The sequence below is a fragment of the Petromyzon marinus genome, chromosome 11, assembly GCF_048934315.1.
Source record: "Petromyzon marinus isolate PM22_M1 ecotype Great Lakes invasive population chromosome 11, UKy_Petmar_22M1.pri1.0, whole genome shotgun sequence".
NCBI classification, from domain to species: Eukaryota; Metazoa; Chordata; class Hyperoartia; order Petromyzontiformes; family Petromyzontidae; genus Petromyzon; species Petromyzon marinus.
In genome coordinates this window covers 22,418,025-22,441,250 of record NC_133677.1, presented here as the reverse complement: position 1 = coordinate 22,441,250, position 23,226 = coordinate 22,418,025, and positions in this window count along the sequence as shown.

The following is a 23,226-nucleotide window of genomic DNA, read 5'->3' as shown; positions in this document are numbered from 1 at the left end:
CTAGCTTCATCAGGCAACACAAGGTTTGGGAGAAGTCCACCTGTTTAATTCCTTATATAGAGGCGTAGATGTGATGACAACACTTGTGCTCTCTTTGAGCGCACAGTGGGGGGGGGGGGATTAATGAATCAACGTACATTATACATGCACATTATGCTAGCCCATTAATCTTGTAGTTAGTGTCCATTGTGTGTACTAAAATAGCCGTACAAACGGTAATTTGATGATTCTCTTCCATGCAGCACTAAGTCGGTAGCTATCCAAACGATTGCAGTTATTTTTATTTCTTTAAATTTCGATAGATTCTGTAATTAGTCTTGGCCAGAAGTAACATGTTTTGCACAAAACTTCAACATTGTCAAAATCAATTGAGTGTCTTTGTGGGCACGCGTGTTCTGCTACTGCTGACAGTTGTATTTGTGAGCATTTCATATTTCTGTGGTATTCTTTTAGTCTCGTGCTGATCATTCGTCCTGTTTGCCCAACATCGCATTTGCCACAAGTGTAATTAATCCGGTACACACCTTCTGTTGATAGCGTCAGTAATAGAACAGCAAATAAATATTCAATAGTCCTTTTCGTAGGTTTCCATATGCCTTCTGAATTTGCCTGGCTGATCAAAGTTTCGACCGCAGATGCCATTGGTCAGGGGTCTCTTTGTCCGTTCTCATGTGGGACTCTAGGCATGATGGCAGTTGGAATGCTTTCCCACAGACTTGGCAAGACATTTGTTTTCTCACTCTAGTGACTATGGGAGTGAGGTGGAGTCGAGACGGGCGCTGGTCAGGCGTGGCGTTTCCCAGCAGGCGCCTTCGTTCCATGCGCGGTTGCTGTGATAGCAATAACTTCGTTGCACGCAGGTGCGCCCTTTGCAGAAGGTGGCATTGTCTGCAACTCTGCCTCCTCACCACCAGGACTCGACAAGCTGCTGCTGCTGCTGGTGCCATCCATGGCAAAGGCAATTCTTCCAGCACCATGACCCGCAGCCGAGTAGCTCTGACACACCTTCAACACCGCATTGGCAAAATTGCCGTCATTCACCATGCCACGTGCGCCCCTTGAGTTCTTTCCGTGGGTTACTCCATATGCCTTCTGAGTTTGTAGGGCCGATCAAAGCTTTGATCGCAGATGTTGCAGCTTTGACCACCGGTCTTGTGCATTCTCATGTGGGACTCTAGGCACCATGCCAGTTGGAATGTTTTCCTGCAGACGTCGCAAGAGATTCGTTTTCTCACTCTAGTGACTCTATCAGATTCTAGTGACTCTATCGGATTAAACACCGCATTGGCAAAACTGCCGTTATTCACCAAGCCTGGTGCACCCTTTATCATGTAATACTTTTCGTGGGTCTGCAAATGCCTTTTGAATTTTCCTGGCTGATCAAAGCTTTGTCCGCATATGCCGCCCCATTGATCACGGGTCTCCTTGTGCGTTCTTACGTGGGATTCTAGGCACCATGCCAGTTGGAATTTTTTCCCACAGACGTCACAAGAGATGAGTTTTTTCGCTCTTGTAACTCTACCGGATTGAGGTGGGGTCGAGACGGGTGCTGGTGAAGTGCCATCGATGGTAAAGGCAATTCTCCCAGCACCACCATGACTCGCAGCGGAGTTGCTCTCGCACATCTAATACAAAAGACAAAGATCACGCGCATGACACCCGTGTCACGAGTGTACTCACAAAGGCATACTTAAGGTGACATAAGATTCATTACAACAGATTCATTATAACAGAACTCCTCAATAGTGCAGATCCTATCATCTACTATTTTACTCCTTATCCACCAAAATAAGTACTCTTTGGTTCTTTCGGTAAAGTTCACGTAGGTAGGAAAAATAAAATAAAAATAATATATCACGGCCATAAATGACGTCACGCGATTTTGGACGATTTTTGACCCCCCCCCCCCTCGTCACACGGCGTCACAAAAAGTCAGACCCCCCCCCTCAAGTATGACGTCACAAAGCTCTGCCCCCCCCCCCAAAAACATATTTTCATTTTGAAAATAAAACATGCTTCAAATCGCTTTAAACTATTGTCATTGTATTTAATGTGGCGCTGCACTCTGATGTAGGAGAAAACATTTATTAAAAAGTCTATTTAACTAAATAGAACGTGTTGTCTATATTTATTTAAAGTTGCGCATTTTGACGTGACGTCACATTTCTCAAACCCCCCCCCCGTCACAAATGTCTGACCCCCCCCCTCCCCAGGTGCGTGACATCATTTATGGACGGCCCCCATCGCCTTAAAACGCGAACTCGCGCTTGCAAACTGAAACCGCGGAACTTTTTTTGTTCCGCAGCGCGATCCTCCGCGAGATGTAATGAGTCGGCCTCGCGCTGTGAGTGAGTGAGACAGCATCGTCCCCCACTCCTCCTGATGTCGAGGGTAAATGGGCGAGGTTTAAGCCTGTGACTCATGCAGCTGCAATGGCTGCTTTGCGTACGCGGTCCAGACCTCCCCAGAGACCCTGGCTGACAGAGGAGGCGTTCAGGATGGTTGAGAAAAAGCGACAGGCCCACTCTAATCGTCTACAGCATCCCACGTCAGAGAATGAGGAGGCTTACCGCAGCCTTCGCTCGGAGGTTCGGAGAGCCGTGAGGCGCTGCAAGGATGGGTGGTGGTCGCGGGTTGCTGAGGAGATGGAGTCTGCCTCAATGGCCCGCGATCACAAATCCCTATTTAACTCCATCAAAAAAGTAACCTACAGCGCCACACCTATTACCATTGTAGGGGTAATCGTCACTCACCACTCTGTGGGCTGGTAGCTTCCCCTTATCGTCAATAGGGGGCGGAAGCGCTATCACGCCAGGGCTAATGTCCATGGCCCAAAAAGGGGCCAACGATAAACCCTAGCAAACGGATCCTGGAGCACATTCCCCGGGGCCCCGGGAGGGGGGAACCGGGGGATGATGTCACCTTCCAGAACGTTCTAGAAGGGAAGCGTGGCTAGGGCGGAGCAAGCCACGAACCAAAAGCCGGACCTCTCAGAGGTCTGGCTCAGTCATCTGCAAGCTGAAGATCGAAGACCTGGGCTGAAGATAGGACTCTGGACCCCAAGCTCCGTTGTCCTTCTAAGGGCCAGAGCTCAGTGAGGCCAGTGGTCAGGACCCACGGACCGGGTACGGTCAGGTCAAATAGCCTCTCCTAGGGTCCCAGCCGGAGGAAGGGTAACGGGGTACCCAGTGATAGGGCCCTATAATCCGGAGGCCATACCTCCCCAGGGATCGGATAAAGGGACCGATATACCCTTTGTGTTAGGGACTTGTAAGGAAGACAATAAATATCGTGTTGCCTCATCAGAAGTTTATTCGTCAATTTATATCCACTATATCATTAGGGGAACGAAGGGTGATCCAATCTCCGACCCCCAGGGACAGGTTTGCAGATTTGCTGAGCATTTCTGTGAGGTCCTGGGGGAGGGGGAATCCCTCAGCCTGGAAAACATCATGGGACAAAGTGGGGATGACTCTGCTGAGGATGCGGTGCCTCAAATATTGGAGGAGGAAGTCACCCTCTGTGAGTGGCTGGCTGAGGTACCATCCGTTGAGGAAGTACTGAGGGCGATCCAGAGTCCGAGAACAGGAAAGGCACCGAGCAGAGATGATCTCCAAAGCGAAATGCTGAGGGAGGGTGGCGTTTGTGCGTAGACTGCCCTACATGACATCATAACAAGTCTGGGCCACTGGACGGGTTCCGCAGGATAGAAAGGATACCCTGGTGGGCCCCCTCTTTAAGAAGGGGGACCGCACAGACTGTAACAACTACAGGGCATCTCACTCCTCAGTGTGCCGGGAAAGGTCCTGGCAAGGATTTGTTCAACATCGCCTTGCTAGGTACCCTGAGGAGAGGCTTGCGGAGCCCCAATGTGGTTTCAGGAAAGGGCGGTCCTGTACAGATGCCATATTTTCTGTCCGTCTGCTACAGCAGAGGTGTAGGGAATTCCAACAAGACCTACATCTCTGCTTTATTGACCTGGTCAAGGCCTATGATACCATCAGTAGGTCTGGGCTCTGGGTTGTTCTTCGTGCTTTCGGAGTCTCTGACCCTCTGCTCACGCTCATTAAGGACCTTCATGATGGTGAGCAGGCCCGGGTAAAACTACGTAGCCGGGAGTCAGAGCCATTCCCTGTACACCTTGGGATGTGACAGGGATGTCCTCTGGCTCCAACATTGTTTAACATCTATTTCGACCACATAGTTCGTGAAGCCTTCAGTAGCTGTACCGGAGGAATTTCTGTCTGGTACAGATACAATGGGAGGCTGATCGATGTCCGGGTGCGGTCAAGGGATGGCTCCCTATTGGTCAACCACATTATGTATGCCGACGACCTGGTAATTGCTGCTCATTCAGAGGAGGAGTTGGAGGCGCTGCTGCTGAAACTGGAGTGTGCCACTAAGAGGTGGGGCCTTACCATCAGCCCCACCAAAACGAAGCACCTGCCTGGGTGTTTTGTGCCATCGGGCACTCCACCCCCACAACTTCCAATCGGTGATGGGGCAGTTGGGGAGAGAATGGAGAGTTTCCCATACCTGGGCAGTTGGCTTATGACCAGCTCCGGTTTAACAGCAGAGGTCTCACTCCGAATTAGTTGAGCGGCATTATATTTTCATTGGTTGTGTAACGTTGTGTGGAAGCTACCTGGTCTGTCGCTCCGCATGAAGCTTCGGGTCTTCTCGGCCACAGTCATTTCCCTCCTCTACGCTTGTGAAACGTGGACCCCCTTAATGCAGCATCTTCGCCGGTTGGAAACATTTAAGCTGGCCTGCCTACGATCAATCCTGGGTTTAACCAGGCTGGATTGTGTGAGGAGCTGACAAATCCGCGAAAGATCTGGACAAAGTCCCATCGGTGAGCTCCTCCAGCAGGCAAGGCTGCGTTGGCTGGGCCATGTAACCCGCATGCCCAATCACCGCATGCCCAAACAGCTTTTGTTCGGCCGGATCGAGGGGGCTAAACGGGCGTGGCGACGGGCTAGAGAAGAGATGGAGCGATGTGGTACAGGAAGATGTGGAGCTGAGTAGACTTGCCGATGACTGGTACCAGCGGTGTCAAGATCGGCCTCTGTGGAGGATGCTCGTGAAGGATGCTACTGGGCAGTTGGAGGCAGTCGCCCTCCAACAACAACGGAGGGCGGAGGAGCGACGCTCACAGCAACGAGCGGAGCGTCGGTTGGCTAAAGCTCAGCAAATTGGCACAGTAGGGGGCACAGGTGGTGCATCAGCCAGTCACAAGCGTCGTGGTGCTATTTAATGGCGGTTGTTGTTTTGAGACAGTGAGAGAGTGTGAGCTCGACTCAGCCTCAGATGAGCACCTGGTATGGTGTGTCGTAAACATCGCTACTGGGGGAGACAAAGGCCGCCGTGGAGGAGAATCCTCCAGGTGCTCACCGACAACACTCACCATGCAACTCACCAACCTGACTCACCACCCCAATCACACCTCACCAACCGCACTCACCTCTCCAATCACACCTGGCAGCATCGACACGCCACAGGAGTGGCGACCAATGTGGCGTGTAGATGCTGCCATCTGCCGGCCAGCAATAGGGCGTGTAGATTTTGACTTAAAACTTTCGTGACTTCTGGAATTAATATTTTTGGTTCTTTCGGCAAAGTCACGTAGATTTGAAAATTAAAATTATATAATTAAATTTAAAAATATAAATTGAAAATAATAAAAGCTTGTATTATAATAAAATTTAAAATAATAAAAGCTTTCATTATAAAAGCTTTTATAATAAATTGAAAATAATAAAAGCTTTTATTATGAATTATATAAAAATACGAGTAATAAATTGAAAATAATAAAAGCTTTGATTATTTTCAATTGATTTTTATCATTTTTATTTTGCTGCCACCTGCCGGCCACTAACGTGGCGTGTAGATTCTTCCAATTTAAAAAAAAGTTACAAATAAAAATCAGAAATTGAAAATAATAAGCAAAAACCCAGATTCATATTCTTGGTTCTTTCGATAAAGTCACGTAGATAGAAAATAAAACAAAAAAATAAAATAATAACATAAAATTAAAACTTTTACAAAAGCTTTTATTATTTTCAATTTATTATTTAAAAAATTAAAATACAAATAATAAATAGAAAATAATAAAAGCTTTTCTTATTTTCAATTTATTATTTAACATTTTAAAAATACAAATAACAAATTGAAAAGATTAAAAGCTTTTATTATTTTCAATTTTCAAATAATACATTTATAAGAATAAAAGCTTTTATTATTTTCAAATTATTATTTTAATTGTATTATTTTTATTTTCTATCTACGTAACTTTACCGAAGGAAGCAATAATATGGCGTGTAGATTCTGCCATCAGCCGGCCACCAATGTGTCGAATAGATTGTGACTTCAAACTTTCGTGACTTCAAGAATTCACATTCTTGGTTCTTTCGGAAAAGTCACGTAGATAGAAAATAAAAAAGAATCAAATCAAATAAAAATGTGAAATTTAATATAATAAAAGCAAAAAACCCACATTCATATTCTTGGTTCTTTTGGTAAAGTCACAGAGATAAAAAAAAAAACTTTAAAATAATCAATTGAATAAAAGCTTTTAATATTATTTCAGCTTTTATTATTTTTAATTTATTATTTAAAGTTTTTAATTGGCAGAATCTACACGCCATATTCTTGTTTTTTTCGGTAGTCACGTAGATTTTAAAATACAAATGATATTATGTAATACAAAAATACAAATAATAATGTGAAAATAAAGCTTTTATAATTTAAATTTAGTCTTTATTATTATTTTTATTTTCTATTACGTCACTTTACCGAAAGAACCAAGATTATGGCGTGTAGATGCTGCCATCTTCCGGCCACCAACGTGGTGTGTAGATTCTGCAAATTAAAAAAATTCCAAAAAAATAATAAATTGAAAATAATAAAAGCTTTTATTATTTTCAATTTATTGTATTTTTTATTTAATTTATTTTCCTTTATTATTTTCTTTTTATTTTCAATCTACATGACTTTACCGAAAGAACCAAGAATATGAATCTGGATTTTTGCTTATTATTTTCACGCACTCACAGCGCGAGGCTGACTCATTACATCTCGCGGAGGATCGCTCCGCTGAACAAGGAAAGTTCCGTGGTTTCAGTTTGCACGCGCGAGTTCGCGTTTTCAGGCGATATAAAATAATTTATATTTCATGCCAGTTGGTTCTGAAGTGCGGCTGTTTGTAATTTGGGCGTTCGTAAGTCGAGGACTGTCTGTAAATAAAGATTCCGATTGTGGATGTGTTGCACGCCAATGGCTGGGGGCTGCCTGGGGCCAGTGACGTGTGAGCCGGTCCCAATGTGCACCGGCAAACATTTACCGCCAGGTGGCCCCAGTGTTTATTGCCCGTCTCCACGTGGATACCTGAAACCCATGTCAATCCACTGCTGGATGAGTCCCGCAATGAAGATACAATCAGTACATCCACTTTCCTTTTGGACTCCACCTGTTCCATTGGCGGCCGAATGCGAATCTAAATGTGCATACGTTAGAGACTGGTTAATGCGCATAGAAATCAAACCAATTGACCTACGACATTTGCCCAATCAACTTTTGTAGAATTTTAGATGTGCATTACAGCTACTTTAGCCGGATGGTTGTGGTGGCTATGTATGCCTGTAATCCACGACTACGTGGAGGTGAGGGTTGGTGGATCACAAAAATGTTGCGACAACTCCCACCCCTTGGTCGTCAAGGAGGTAGAGAAGGCGGTGTGGAATAATGTGGACTCCGCCTGTTCCATCTGTAGATTTGTGATAGAGCATATGCTTGGATTTCTCCAGGTGCTCCGATTTCCTCCCACATGTAAACACTCATTAATCTTGATTTGAAGCTTTCGTGACTGCAGGAATCCTTACTCTTTAGTTCTTTCGGTAAAGTCACGTAGGTAGAAAAAATAATAATGGATCACGACGTTTCGATCGCCACACAAGCAATCTCACTGAGTCTCAAGACTCTTGTTCAGGAGGGCCTGCCAACTTTTCGCAGGAGTAATTTCGATGTTTGGCTAGTACCAGTTACATTGTATGTTGTTGTTTTCCCATGGGAGTAAACCCATACAGAGAAAGGGACCAGAATGAGGAAAGCGAAGCCAGGCAGTCCTTCAGAAGATGTCATGCACGGGCGTGACCACTGCACCACCTTGCCGCCCAAACAAATGTAATTTAAATAATGTACAATACTGGCAAATAAACCCTATTAGTATCAACTGAATTTCTGGACAATGTGGCACGTGTATAGCTGCATCGGTGTTTCTAAAAGTCGTGTTCACATTGCCTGAAATTAATAATATTATAAAGTACAGGTTTCCCACCTCTGGTTTCGTTTTACTTACTGGTTGTCCTCATTATGTGTGTCACAGGTAATATAGCAAGGAAAATATTACGCAGCACGAGTTGTAGGATTAGGGCAATTATGGTGACACACGTGACCCCCTCTACACAAGAAACAGCTGAGAGTCAATGCTGTGGTGTTGTGCGATTGGTGCAAGCGACCCATCATTGTGTTTTGATGTTGAGCTGTTAAAATTGCACTGTTGTGGGGTGAGGTCAAGGCCGATGACTTCTTCCAGCGGTGTCAAGATCAGCATTTTGAAGAGGCTCGCAGAAGATGATACTGGGCACTAGGGTGCAGTCTCCCTCCATGAACAACAGAGGGCAGAGGAGCGACGGTCACAACAATTATTGGCGGAGCACTGGGCGTATAAAACACAAAGTTGTAAGAAAGTTTATCTCGGCGAGTTAACCCACAACACCTGGGTCTGTCATGCGTGTTCACACGATAACGCGTTTTCACTACGTTGAGATTTGTACGTGTGAGTAACCAGACCTACCTGAGATACCACGCCTCGTAGAGAGCCAAAATAAATATCGTACGTTTATAGATTGCTCGGCAACCTCCGTTCCATGCTGCCATCGACTGGCCAAGAATGTGGCCTGTAGATGCTGCCATCTGCTGGCCACTGATGTAGATGGCAGCATGGAAGGTGGTGAATTGCGGTCGTTGAGATGAGTTTTGATCGGTGAGATGAGTGAGGTTGGTGCTGTGGATGAGATGGGTGCAGTCAGTCTGGTGACTGTGTGGTTGGTGTGGTGAATGTAGTGGTTGGTGTGGTGAATGTAGTGGTTGGTGTGGTGAATGTAGTGGTTGGTGTGGTGAATATAGTGGTTGGTGTGGTGAATGTAGTTATTGGTGTGGTGACTGTGTGGTTGGTGTGGTGAATGTAGTGGTTGGTGTGGTGAATGTAGTGGTTGGTGTGGTGAATGTATTGGTTGGTGTGGTGAATGTAGTGGTTGGTGTGGTGAATGTAGTGGTTGGTTTGGTGAATGTAGTGGGTGGTGTGGTGAATGTAGTGGGTGAGATGAGTGTAGTAGGTGTGATGAGTGCCATTTGTGCGGTTAGTGGAGTTGGTGTTTGGTGAGTGAGGTGAGTGTGGTGTGATTGGTGAGGTGTAATTAGTGAGGTTAGGTTTGTGAGGTGTAATTGGGGTGGTGAGGTGGTTGAGGTGTAATTGGTGAGGTAAAGTTGGTGAGTGTATCAGTGAGCACCTGGAGGATTCTCCTCCACGGTCGCCTTTGTCTCCCCCAGTAGCGATGTTCACTCCACACCGCACCAGGAACTCATCTGAGGCTGAGTCGACCTCACACTCTCTCACTGTCTCACAACAACAACAACCGCCATTCGTCACTAAGTGGCGGTGACGTCACCACGACGCTTGTGCCAGGCCATGTGCACCTTGAGGCCACGTGAAGTGTCGAACGCTCGCTGGCAGGAGGTCACGGGGCAGACCCAGGTGGTGCCACGGGTCGACTGACTGAGATGACTGAGATGACTGGCTGATGCACCACCTGTGCCCCCTGCTCACACTCACGCACGCGCACTCACTCACAAGCGCGAGTTCGCGTTTTCAGGCGATATAAAATAATTTATATTTCATGCCAGTTGGTTCTGAAGGGCGGCTGTTTGTAATTTGGGCGTTCGTAAGTCGAGGACTGTCTGTAAATAAAGATTCCGATTGTGGGGCTTTCACCGTGGGATGAGCTTGGCCCGATCCGCAGGGGCGTGGCTTGCACGACAGTGGGCGGGGCATAGCCGCGACGGGCGTGGCTTATCCAGGAAGTGGAGACCGCGATCGCCGGACTGCAAGCCAGACAGAAGCGCGCTCCTTTTAAAGTTAACAACAACATTGTTAAATGTAAGTAGCGCCTCTCTACTTTATTATTGTTTTATTTGTTTAATACATTACTTGTGGTGCCGTGAGTCGAGTGAAATCAGTCAATAACCTTGCTAGACATGGTTAATCTTTTAATAAGGGGCGCCGCGGTGTCGAGATGTTAACTACCTCGCTAGGCCTACAGCAGCGTGGAGGTTCCATCGAGACCTTGACGCCTGCTCTGTATTTGTTTATTTTTTTCCCCTGTGGTCGCGTAGATTCTTCTCCTGGTCCTTCGGTTTTCCCCTCCACATTTAGAAACGTGAGTTTAGAGTACTTGACTGCTATAAATGTCGACATGATAAGCCACTTTCGTTGAGCTATCATTTGTGTCCAGGTCGCTTCTGATAAGAGTTATATAGCTCAGTGGGCCTTACCTGGTTAAATAAAAATAGTTTATAGTTTAGTTTATAGTTCATAAGAACTCGTGACAAGGGTCAGTGTCTACTTCAAATATTGTTCAGGCTCTGGAGACCTCCAAAGTTATTCGTGATGTTATACATTTGGTTCGTTTTGAGCATAATCGCGACCTTATATAATTATGACGTGATGCACACGCTGAATATACGCACACAAACATCGTGTACACGTGTGTCGTGCCCTCTATTGTCCACATAGACGGCTTGTGCTGACGAGAGAACGGTCTTAATGTACAATGTCGTGACATGTATCAGCCCTTTGTCGATCCAGCGTTTTGATAGAGGCCTCCCCCACACCATGTCGTTCGTGGGAGTTGTTTAACCATACTTCACCATGCCGGTCAATGCGGGTTTGGTGAAGTGAGGAGGCCCAGAAACTTGTATATGCAGATACGAGTTTGCCTGTGCTTGCATCTGCAGAATTACATTCTCACACATCTTCAAGTATAGTTTAATACTTCTAAAATGCATTAATTATTGAGGATTCCATAAAGTACTGTGGTAAAAAGAAAATAACTTGATTTGAATACTTTGTTGAACAGGGAATGCTTTGAGTTTGTGGGTTGAATCCATTCGTGCGGAGTTGTGTTATTTCCCCATTTGCAAGGTGGGGTCTCTCTGGGTTCCACTCACACAAACATCTCAATGCAATGGGACCTTTCTGAAAATGCAGTACTTAGACTCAATGAAGCTTTCCTGGGTAACTATTTAACATTGTAATAATTAGCATGAGAGATAATGACGTTCACGTATAAGTGCCATTAATAGTACTATACTGTACTTTTATTGAAGACTATTTTATGTAGTTGTTTGTAAAAAAAGTGTCCATTCTCAAAACTTTTTAACTGGCCCTCGTACATAAATGATATTACAATCTTTATGGAGATTGCAAGTCAGAGTGTTGTGAATAGTGGAGTGAACGTGTGGTGCAATCATTATATTGTTGGTGTGTATATACAGAAAGGCCTATTTGGTGGGTAACATTAGGAAAATGGAGGTAGTTGGTCATTGTTGTTTAGAAACAAAATATTATTTGGGTGGATAAGAGGAGTAAAATCGTACATGATAGGAACTGCAATATTGTGGAGTTCTGGTATAATGAGTTGTAGTATATATGAATCTTATGTCACCTTAAGTATGCCTTTGTGAGTACACTCGTGACACGGGTGTCATGCGCGTGACCTTTGTCTTTGTTTCAGATGTGCGAGAGCAACTCCGCTGTGAGTCATGGTGGTGCTGGGAGAATTGCCTTTACCATCGATGGCACTTCATCAGCACCCGTCTCAACCCCACCTCAATCCGGTAGAGTTACAAGACCGAAAAAACTTATCTCTTGTGACGTCTGTGGGAAAAAATTCCAACTGGCATGGTGCCTAGAAGCCCACGTAACAACGCACAAAGAGACCCATGACCAATGGTGCCGCATATGTGGACAAAGGTTTGAACAGCTAGGAAAATTTAAAAGGCATGTGAAGACCCACGAGAAGGATTACGTGATAAAGGGTGCACCAGGCTTGGTGAATAACGGCAGTTTTGCCAATGCGGTGTTGAATCCACCATCGCCCTATGAGATGTGCTCAGTCTGCGGAGTTTTATGTCCTATTGAAATCCTGAAAACTCATGAAAGTCTTCACGCACAGTTCTTGTACAGACCGAAGCCTGAACATGATTACGCTTCGACAAAAGATAGCGGCGTTAAGATAAATGACATGAAATCCAATTTTCCTGAATGCTTTGGCCTAGTTCCACATCAACAAACTGCTTCACCAGTCAGTGAGAATAAACCATACGCTGCTCTCGATCCTATTACGAGCATGAAAGTGTTGATGGCCTTGCAGCAGAAGAAGAAGGAAAAGCGACGTAGACCTAAGTCCATTAAAAGAAAGAAGACCACCACCAGCGTCACCAATTGCAGCAGTAGCAACAGCCAGAATTCGGTCATCAAGAGGATGGACTGCACGGAAGCAGGAGGCTGCGTGGAGCGGAACATCCCCAAGGTGGATGAACCCAACCTGGCACCTTTCGGTACGTCCGAGTAATGCACACACTACATTTCATTTGGATGTAATTCATAATTTCACAAATTAGTTAATGTACGCATATGTTGACCATATCTGTATGCCTGCGCTGAGGAGTCTAGAGATCTGATGTGGTGCTGCTCGGATGTTGGGTTAAACCATGAAACTCTGGGTTTCAGTCACCGAGCCATGATTAAACTGGCTTCTCATTGATGGTCTTATCCAGTTACCAAACACTTCTTCCAGCAAACACTTCTGATGTCGCGTGATGTGTAGGAAATTGCAATAACCTCCTAGTGGATAAAAAACGGTCACGAAGGGATGTCATGAGCAGTGCAATGATATCTCCTTCCACGAGCTGTTCCCTTACATGAGGTGGTTCACTGCTGTGTGAGAGTTGCACAGGGATACTTCATCTCATGACATGGAGCCAATAGCACCATTGGAAGGAAACTGAGAAAAATACATTGCTTGACAAATTCCAAAAATTATCTATTTCTTAACCGGGGTAAATTTTACTTAAACAAGTGGGTAAATTTAGGGAACATTTTTGAATATATAGACCGAGTCATTTCCACGATGGGAATTTCCTCTTCATTGTACTCACACCTAACTTCCATGTGTATTTACTCGTTCTATTGCAGGTAATTATTGTGTAATTAATGAGCTGTAATAGAATAATCTGGCTCAACCACCTCAATGTTAATTATAGTTGTTGCTCTGCATCAACATCAACCACACGAAGAAGTGCAAAATGTTGGGGCTTCAAAATAAGCCCCAAAAATGTATTATGATATTTTTCAGGAAATCAGTATCTTGCTTTTCTACTATTTGTACGTATGTTGAAATTCTTTCGTACCATACGTAGCCAACCGTGCTAATCGGAGGTATTTGTTGCTGGCCATTTGGCATTTTGGGCCTTTGGGCCTGTGCTCAGCAACCGTGATTGATAAAACGTCCCATATACATAGTAATGCTATGGCATCCACTGCATGGTGATAAATAAATTATGTATTAGCGCGTGCGTGTGCTCAACGGTGGATGTCTTGTGTTCCAGAGGAAAAGCCCTTCCCGTGCAGTGACTGCTCGTACGGAGCGATGCAGAAGTCGAAGCTCAAGAGACATGTCCTGAGCGTTCACCACGTGCCCTTCGATAGCGCGCTGGACTCCGACTGCCCCAAGAAGAGAAGGCGTCTGGCTGGGTGCCGAGACCACGGCTCAACTCTGGATTTGGAGCGCGCACGATGCTCACGGAGAACTCCCTGATGATTTATTTCATCCTGAGGCTGAGGTACCACGTGTGGGGCGATGAACTCAAGGTTTTGTGCAGCGGACATTTCCATGATGAAATTTCGTCACGTTCACTGCTGCGAGGTTACATCTATTGCCGTATATTTTTAGTCAATTGCTGTATTTTATGGTATACAATATATTTAATAAATTGTCCTAATTTCATAACCCATCAGGTGCAGAAATCAGAGGCGGGGAGGGGGATTATTGAAATTATATAATTGATTAGTAATCATTTAATTAGTATGTTTCCTCTATAAGTAATGATAAATGTGAGATGTCTTCTTCTTCCACGCGTTTGTTCCACTCACGTGGGGTCCGCCGTCCTTGCCACCTTCTCCACACCGCCCCGTCCCGCGCCATCTCTCCCTCCGCTCCTCGGGCCACCACGTTCGACCGCATCACCACATCGCCCCACGTCTTCTTCTTCTGCCTTCATCTCCTCATCTTACAATTACAATTACTTAATAATACGCTTCCAGGCCGCACTAAGCCTGTAGCTGTCAGAGAGGTTAAAATAATACAAATTTTCTCAGTTTCAATGGATTCTCGAATTAGTCTTGACCAGTAATAATGAGTTTTACACAACACTTCATCGTTATCAAAATACATTAAGTGTTCTTGTTGGCAAGCATGTACTGCAACTTCCGACAGTTATGTTTGAGAGTGTTTAATATTTATTTGGTGTTCCTTTAGTCTTACGCTAATGTTACATCCCATCTGTCCAATGTAACATCTGCCACATAAGCCATTAATCCGATACACACCATCCGTTGACAACTTAGGCAATTCATCTTAAGTACAAGATACTATTTTTTGAATTTTGTGTACCGTGCCAAATCTTACTTAGATGTTTAGATTTTTGCTTTTCCAAAACTCGAGCTAATTTCTCAATTACTCCCACGATATATGGTATTTTAATTGTTTAATAACCTGATTCAGCAGTATTGCTGTTCGATCTTGGTTTAGCATTCATTGCTGTTAATTATTTGAGCATTTTCTTTGGTTCTTTCGGTAAAGTCACGTAGAATGAGAATAAAATAATAAATTGATAAAATATCAATTTATTATTTGATAAAATATCAATTTATTATTTTATTCTCATTCTACATGACTTTACCGAAAGAACCAAAGAAGATGAATCATTGCAGTCACGAAAGCTTTAAATCGATATTTGAGCATTATTGTAGACATTCAATCGTAGCGTTTCTTTGACATGTTCAATCTCTCTCCCCAGACATTCACCATCTGACACTGTTTTAGCCAGATGTATGAGCATCTTGATGAGAGAGGTTTTCTGTACGGGGTGATGATGCGAATCTGCATTCAGATAGGCATCAGTATGCGTTCCCTTTTGGTAAACGCTGTGTGTGTTATTTTACCATTTAGGCCTCGTCCGATAAATCACCTCTCCCAAGGAAATAAGTATTTAGAGGCCACACGGGACCGGGGGGGGGGGGAGTTTATCGTTGTGTCTGTTGCTGAGAGCAGATAGCGCGCAATGGAGAGCTTGCTCAGAGCGGAGCTGGGCACGTACTCGGCGAGGACGCTGGGCGCTTCGGCCAGTGGAGGCTGCATCAGCACCGGGCAGAGCTACAAGACGGGGCGCGGACACGTGCTCACCAAGATCAACGCCAAGAGCGGGGCACCCTCCTCTACGCCTCCTCTACGCCTCCTCACCACCTCACCTCCTCTACCCTTCTCCTCGCCTCCTCTACGCCTCCTCACTACGCCACCTCACCACGCCACCTCACCTCCTCACCACGCCACCTCACCTCCTCACGCCACCTCACCTCCTCACCACGCCACCTCACCTCCTCACCACGCCACCTCAACACCTCACCACCTCACCTCCTCTACCCTCCTCTTCGCCTCCTCTACACCACCCTGCATTCTTGCCTCAACCTTCATTCATTCAGCCCTGTCATTAATGTATCACTTTTTTTTAGCTGCGACTACTAGCTAATTTGTCAGTTACTCCCACGATATATGGTATTTTAATTATTTAATAACCTGATTCAGCAGTATTACTGTTTGATCTTGCTTTAGCATTCACTGCTCTGTTAATTTGAGCATTATTGTAGACATTCAATCGTAGCGTTTCTTTGACATGTTTAATCTCTCTCCTCAGACTTTGACCATCTGACACTGTTTTAGCCAGATGTATGAGCATCTTGTTGAGAAAGGATTTCTGTTCGGGGTGATGATGCCAATCTGCATTCAGATAGGCATCAGTATGTGTTCCCTTTTGGTAAATGCTGTGTGTGTTACTTTACCATTTAGGCCTCGTCCGAGCAAAATATCCAGGAAAGGGAGTGTGTTATTCACCTCCATTTCCATGGTGAACTGGATGGCCGGTTTTTGTGAATTGAGATGATTTAGACATTCATTCATTAAGTGTATCCTTCCCATGTCGCCAGACAACCAAAGTGTCATCTACATATCTACACCAAAAAGTGGGTTTTAATGTACTTGAAGCAAGTGCTCTTGCAACCCGGGGGTTGAGGACCCCTGTGTTAGAGGCCACACGGGACGGGGGGGGTGGGGAAGTTTAACGTTGTGTTTGTCGCTGCGAGCAGACAGCGTGCAATGGAGAGCTTGCTCAGAGCGGAGCTGTGCACGGACTCGGCGAGGCCGCTGGGCGCTGCGGCCGGTGGAGGCTGCATCAGCACCGGGCAGAGCTACGAGACGGGGCGCGGACACGTGTTCACCAAGATCAACGCCAAGAGCGGGGCACCCTCCTCTACGCCTCCTCACCACCTCACCTCCTCTACCCTCCTCTTCGCCTCCTCTACACCACCTTGCATCCTGGCCTCAACCTTCATTCAGTCAGCCCTGTATCACTTTTTTTCGCTGCGACTACTAGCACCACCGTGGTGAATGTTGCAGTGAACTTCCCCTCGTTGATTCCCCCCTCCACCCACGTTAAGGGACTCGGTCTACCAGACACTTTGACCGCTTCGTCTCATCCACTCCGCGTTCAACCACCGCGCCTCACTGCAGTTCACAACAACGCACTCAACTAAACAACTCGGTCACCCACTCATCCAGTCACTAACCCAATCACCCTATCACACATTCATCCAGTCACTAACTCATCCAGTCACTAACTCAATCACCCTATCACACACTCATCTCGTCACTAATTCAATCACCCTATCACCCACTCATCCAGTTAACCACTCATCCAGTCACCCACTCATTCAGTCACCCACTCATTCAGTCACCCACTCATCCAGTCACCCACTCATCCAGTCATCCACGCAATCACCCTATAACCCACTCATCCAGTCACCCACTCAATCACCCTATCACATACTCATCTAGTCACTAATTAAATCACCCTATCACCCACTCATCCAGTCACCCACTCATCTAGTCACCCACTCATTTAGTCACCCACTCAATCACCCACTCATCTAATCACCCACGCATTCAGTCACCCACGCATCCAGTCACCCACTCATCCGGTCACTGACTTAATCACCCTATCACACACTCCTCCACTCGTTTACTCAAACACTCACCCATTTACTCACCCACCCACTCACCACCATGCAGGTCACCTCACTCTTCTTTTCAGATTTATCAGTTTGCACTGCTCCACTCTGGAATCCACTCCCGGTCTTCCTGTTTTCCCAAACTCTTGCAACAATAAACTTGATCAATTTAAGGAACGCGTTTCTTTGATCTTAATTATCTAATTACTCATTGGACAGTTATGTATTATTATTTTTTATTGTTACTGGCCGTTTGGCGTTTTGTATTGTGTGGGGTTTGCATCACTGTCAACACCTCATCAGTGCCTACCTTATTACAGAACAATTCAGACCTTGTTGGTCACCCCGTGCCCCTTATAAGTCCCATGACAAGGGAGAAACACACAAATAAACTTAACAAAAATGTTGCCCGTATTGAAACGGCCGTCTGCCGTATGGACCTGACAACTCACTTTCCCCCAACAGAATACGGGTAAACCGTGTGGGTTGGCGGCTATGGGTTTTGTTGTGTTTGCGAGTCCAAGTTATAGGACTGCACCCTGGGTTGTGCGTGGTTCTCATTGGTGGGAGATTCCCTTCGCTGTGTTGCACGCCAGTGGCTGGGGGCTGCCTGGGGCTAGTGACGTGTAAGCCGGTCCCAATGTGCACCGGCAAACATTTACCGCCAGGTGGCCCCAGTGTTTATTGCCCGTCTCCACGTGGATACCTGAAACCCACGTCAATCCACTGCTGGATGAGTCCCGCAATGAAGATACAATCAGTACATCCACTTTGCTTTTGGACACCACCTGTTCCATTGGCGGCCGAATGCGAATCTAAATGTGCATACGTTAGAGACTGGTTAATGCGCATAGAAATCAAACCAATTGACCTACGACATTTGCCCCATCAACTTTTGTAGAATTTTAGATGTGCATTACAGCTACTTTAGCCGGATGGTTGTGGTGGCTTTGTATGCCTGTAATCCACGACTACGTGGAGGTGAGGGTTGGTGGATCACAAAAATGTTGCGACAACTCCCACCCCTTGGTCGTCAAGGAGGTAGAGAAGGCGGTGTCGAATAATGTGGACTCCGCCTGTTCCATCTGTAGATTTGTGATAGAGCGTTGGCCCCCCATTTGCTTGGATTTCTCCAGGTGCTCCGATTTCCTCCCACATGTAAACACTCATTAATCTTGATTTGAAGCTTTCGTGACAGCAGGAATCCTTACTCTTTGGTTCTTTCGGTAAAGTCACGTAGGTAGAAAAAATAATAATGGATCACGACGTTTCGATCGCCACACAAGCAATCTCACTGAGTCTCAAGACTCTTGTTCAGGAGGGGCCTGACAACTTTTCGCAGGAGTAATTTGGATGTTTGGCTAGTACCAGTTACATTGTATGTTGTTGTTGTTTTGCTGTGGGAGTAAACCCATACAGAGAAAGGGACCAGAATGAGGAAAGCGAAGCCAGGCAGTCCTTCAGAAGATGTCATGCACGGGCGTGACCACTGCACCACCCTGCCGCCCAAACAAATGTAATTTAAATAATGTACAATACTGGCAAATAAACCCTATTAGTATCAACTGAATTTGTGGACAATGTGGCACGTGTATAGCTGCATCGGTGTTTCTAAAAGTCGTGTTCAAATTGCTTATTAAAAATATTATAAAGAACAGGTTTCTCACCTCTGGTTTCATTTGACTTACCGGTTGTCCTCATTATGTGTGTCACAGGTAATATGGCAAGGAAAATATTATGCAGCACAAGTTGTAGGATTAGGACAATTATGGTGACACGTGACCCCCTCTACACAAGTAACAGCTGAGAGTCAATGCTGGGATGTTGTGCGATTGGTGCAAGCGACACATCATTGTGTTTTGATGTTGAGCTGTTAAAATTGCACTGTTGTGAGGTGAGGTCAAGGCCGATAACTGCTTCCAGCGGTGTCAAGATCAGCATTTTGAAGAGGCTCGCGGAGGATGATACTGGGCACTGGGGTGCAGTCTCCCTCCATGAACAACAGAGGGCAGAGGAGCGACGCTCACAACAATAATTGGCGGAGCGCCGGGCGTATAAAAGACAAAGTTGGAAAAAAGTTTATCTCGGGGAGGTAACCCACAACACCTGGGTCTGTCCCGCGTGTTCACACGATAACGCGTTTTCACTACGTTGAGATTTATAAGGGCACGGGGTGACCAATAAAGTATGAATTGGTCTGTGATAAGCTCGGCCCTGATAAGGGGTTGACAGATATGAAATAATCGAGCAGACAGACACGGGCCTGACTTCATCCACAGATGCCTTGTTGAGTCTCTAATTTTTAGGATTCTGCTTGGGATGTCTTGCCAATTCCTCAGCAAATAATGTGTACGTGTGAGTAACCAGACCTACCTGAGATCTCACGCCTCGTAGAGAGCCAAAGTAAATATCGTACGTTTATAGATTGCTCGGTAACCTCCGTTCCATGCTGCCATCGACTGGCCAAGAATGTGGCCTGTAGATGCTGCCATCTGCTGGCCACTGATGTAGATGGCAGCATGTAATGTGGTGAATTGCGGTCGTTGAGATGAGTTTTGATTGGTGAGATGAGTGAGGTTGGTGCAGTGGATGAGATGGGTGCAGTCAGTATGGTGACTGTGTGGTTGGTGTGGTGAATGTAGTGGGTGGTGTGGTGAATGTAGTGGTTGGTGTGGTGAATGTAGTGGTTGGTGTAGTGAATGTAGTGGGTTGTGTGGTGAATGTAGTGGTTGGTGTGGTGAATGTAGTGGTTGGTGTGGTGAATGTAGTGGTTGGTGTGGTGAATGTAGTGGTTGGTGTGGTGAATGTAGTGGTTGGTGTGGTGAATGTAGTGGGTGAGATGAGTGTAGTAGGTGTGATGAGTGCCATTTGTGCGGTGAGTGGAGTTGGTGTTTGGTGAGTGAGGTGAGTGTGGTGTGATTGGTGAGGTGTAATTGGGGTGGTGAGGTGGGTGAGGTGTCATTGGTGAGGTAAAGTTGGTGAGTGTATCAGTGAGCACCTGGAGGATTCTCCTCCACGGTCGCCTTTGTCTCCCCCAGTAGCGGTGTTCACTCCACTCCTCACCAGGAACTCATCTGAGGCTGAGTCGACCTCACACTCTCTCACTGTCTCACAACAACAACAACAACCGCCATTCGCCACTAAGTGGCGGTGACGTCACCACGACGCTTGTGCCAGGCCATGTGCACCTTGAGGCCACGTGAAGTGTCGAACGCCCGCTGGCAGGAGGTCACGGGGCAGATCCAGGTGGTGCCACGGGTCGACTGACTGAGATGACTGAGATGACTGGCTGATGCACCACCTGTGCCCCCTGCTCACACTCACGCACGCGCACTCACTCACAAGCGCGAGTTCGCGTTTTCAGGCGATATAAAATAATTTATATTTCATGCCAGTTGGTTCTGAAGGGTGGCTGTTTGTAATTTGGGCGTTCGTAAGTCGAGGACTGTCTGTAAATAAAGATTCCGATTGTGGGGCTTTCACCGTGGGATGAGCTTGGCCCGATCCGCAGGGGCGTGGCTTGCACGACAGTGGGCGGGGCATAGCCGCGACGGGCGTGGCTTATCCAGGAAGTGGAGACCGCGATCGCCGGACTGCAAGCTAGACAGAAGCGCGCTCCTTTTAAAGTTAACAACAACATTGTTAAATGTAAGTAGCGCCTCTCTACTTTATTATTGTTTTATTTGTTTAATACATTACTTGTGGTGCCGTGAGTCGAGTGAAATCAGTCAATAACCTTGCTAGACATGGTTAATCTTTTAATAAGGGGCGCCGCGGTGTCGAGATGTTAACTACCTCGCTAGGCCTACAGCAGCGTGGAGGTTCCATCGAGACCCTGACGCCTGCTCTGTATTTGTTTATTTTTTTCCCCTGTGGTCGCGTAGATTCTTCTCCTGGTCCTTCGGTTTTCCCCTCCACATTTAGAAACGTGAGTTTAGAGTACTTGACTGCTATAAATGTCGACATGATAAGCCACTTTCGTTGAGCTATCATTTGTGTCCAGGTCGCTTCTGATAAGAGTTATATAGCTCAGTGGGCCTTACCTGGTTAAATAAAAATAGTTTAGAGTTTAGTTTATAGTTCATAAGAACTCGTGACAAGGGTCAGTGTCTACTTCAAATATTGTTCAGGCTCTGGAGACCTCCAAAGTTATTCGTGATGTTATACATTTGGTTCGTTTTGAGCATAATCGCGACCTTATATAATTATGACGTGATGCACACGCTGAATATACGCACACAAACATCGTGTACACGTGTGTCGTGCCCTCTATTGTCCACATAGACGGCTTGTGCTGACGAGAGAACGGTCTTAATGTACAATGTCGTGACATGTATCAGCCCTTTGTCGATCCAGCGTTTTGATAGAGGCCTCCCCCACACCATGTCGTTCGTGGGAGTTGTTTAACCATACTTCACCATGCCGGTCAATGCGGGTTTGGTGAAGTGAGGAGGCCCAGAAACTTGTATATGCAGATACGAGTTTGCCTGTGCTTGCATCTGCAGAATTACATTCTCACACATCTTCAAGTATAGTTTAATACTTCTAAAATGCATTAATTATTGAGGATTCCATAAAGTACTGTGGTAAAAAGAAAATAACTTGATTTGAATACTTTGTTGAACAGGGAATGCTTTGAGTTTGTGGGTTGAATCCATTAGTGCGGAGTTGTGTTATTTCCCCATTTGCAAGGTGGGGTCTCTCTGGGTTCCACTCACACAAACATCTCAATGTAATGGGACCTTTCTGAAAATGCAGTACTTAGACTCAATGAAGCTTTCCTGGGTAACTATTTAACATTGTAATAATTAGCATGAGAGATAATGACGTTCACGTATAAGTGCCATTAATAATACTATACTGTACTTTTATTGAAGACTATTTTACGTAGTTTGTAAAAAAAGTGTCCATTCTCAAAACTTTTTAACTGGCCCTCGTACATAAATGATATTACAATCTTTATGGAGATTGCAAGTCAGAGTGTTGTGAATAGTGGAGTGAACGTGTGGTGCAATCATTATATTGTTGGTGTGTATATACAGAAAGGCCTATTTGGTGGGTAACATTAGGAAAATGGAGGTAGTTGGTCATTGTTGTTTAGAAACAAAATATTATTTGGGTGGATAAGAGGAGTAAAATCGTACATGATAGGAACTGCAATATTGTGGAGTTCTGGTATAATGAGTTGTAGTATATATGAATCTTATGTCACCTTAAGTATGCCTTTGTGAGTACACTCGTGACACGGGTGTCATGCGCGTGACCTTTGTCTTTGTTTCAGATGTGCGAGAGCAACTCTGCTGTGAGTCATGGTGGTGCTGGGAGAATTGCCTTTACCATCGATGGCACTTCATCAGCACCCGTCTCAACCCCACCTCAATCCGGTAGAGTTACAAGACCGAAAAAACTTATCTCTTGTGACGTCTGTGGGAAAAAATTCCAACTGGCATGGTGCCTAGAAGCCCACGTAACAACGCACAAAGACACCCATGACCAATGGTGCCGCATATGTGGACAAAGGTTTGAACAGCTAGGAAAATTTAAAAGGCATGTGAAGACCCACGAGAAGGATTACGTGATAAAGGGTGCACCAGGCTTGGTGAATAACGGCAGTTTTGCCAATGCGGTGTTGAATCCACCATCGCCCTATGAGATGTGCTCAGTCTGCGGAGTTTTATGTCCTATTGAAATCCTGAAAACTCATGAAAGTCTTCACGCACAGTTCTTGTACAGACCGAAGCCTGAACATGATTACGCTTCGACAA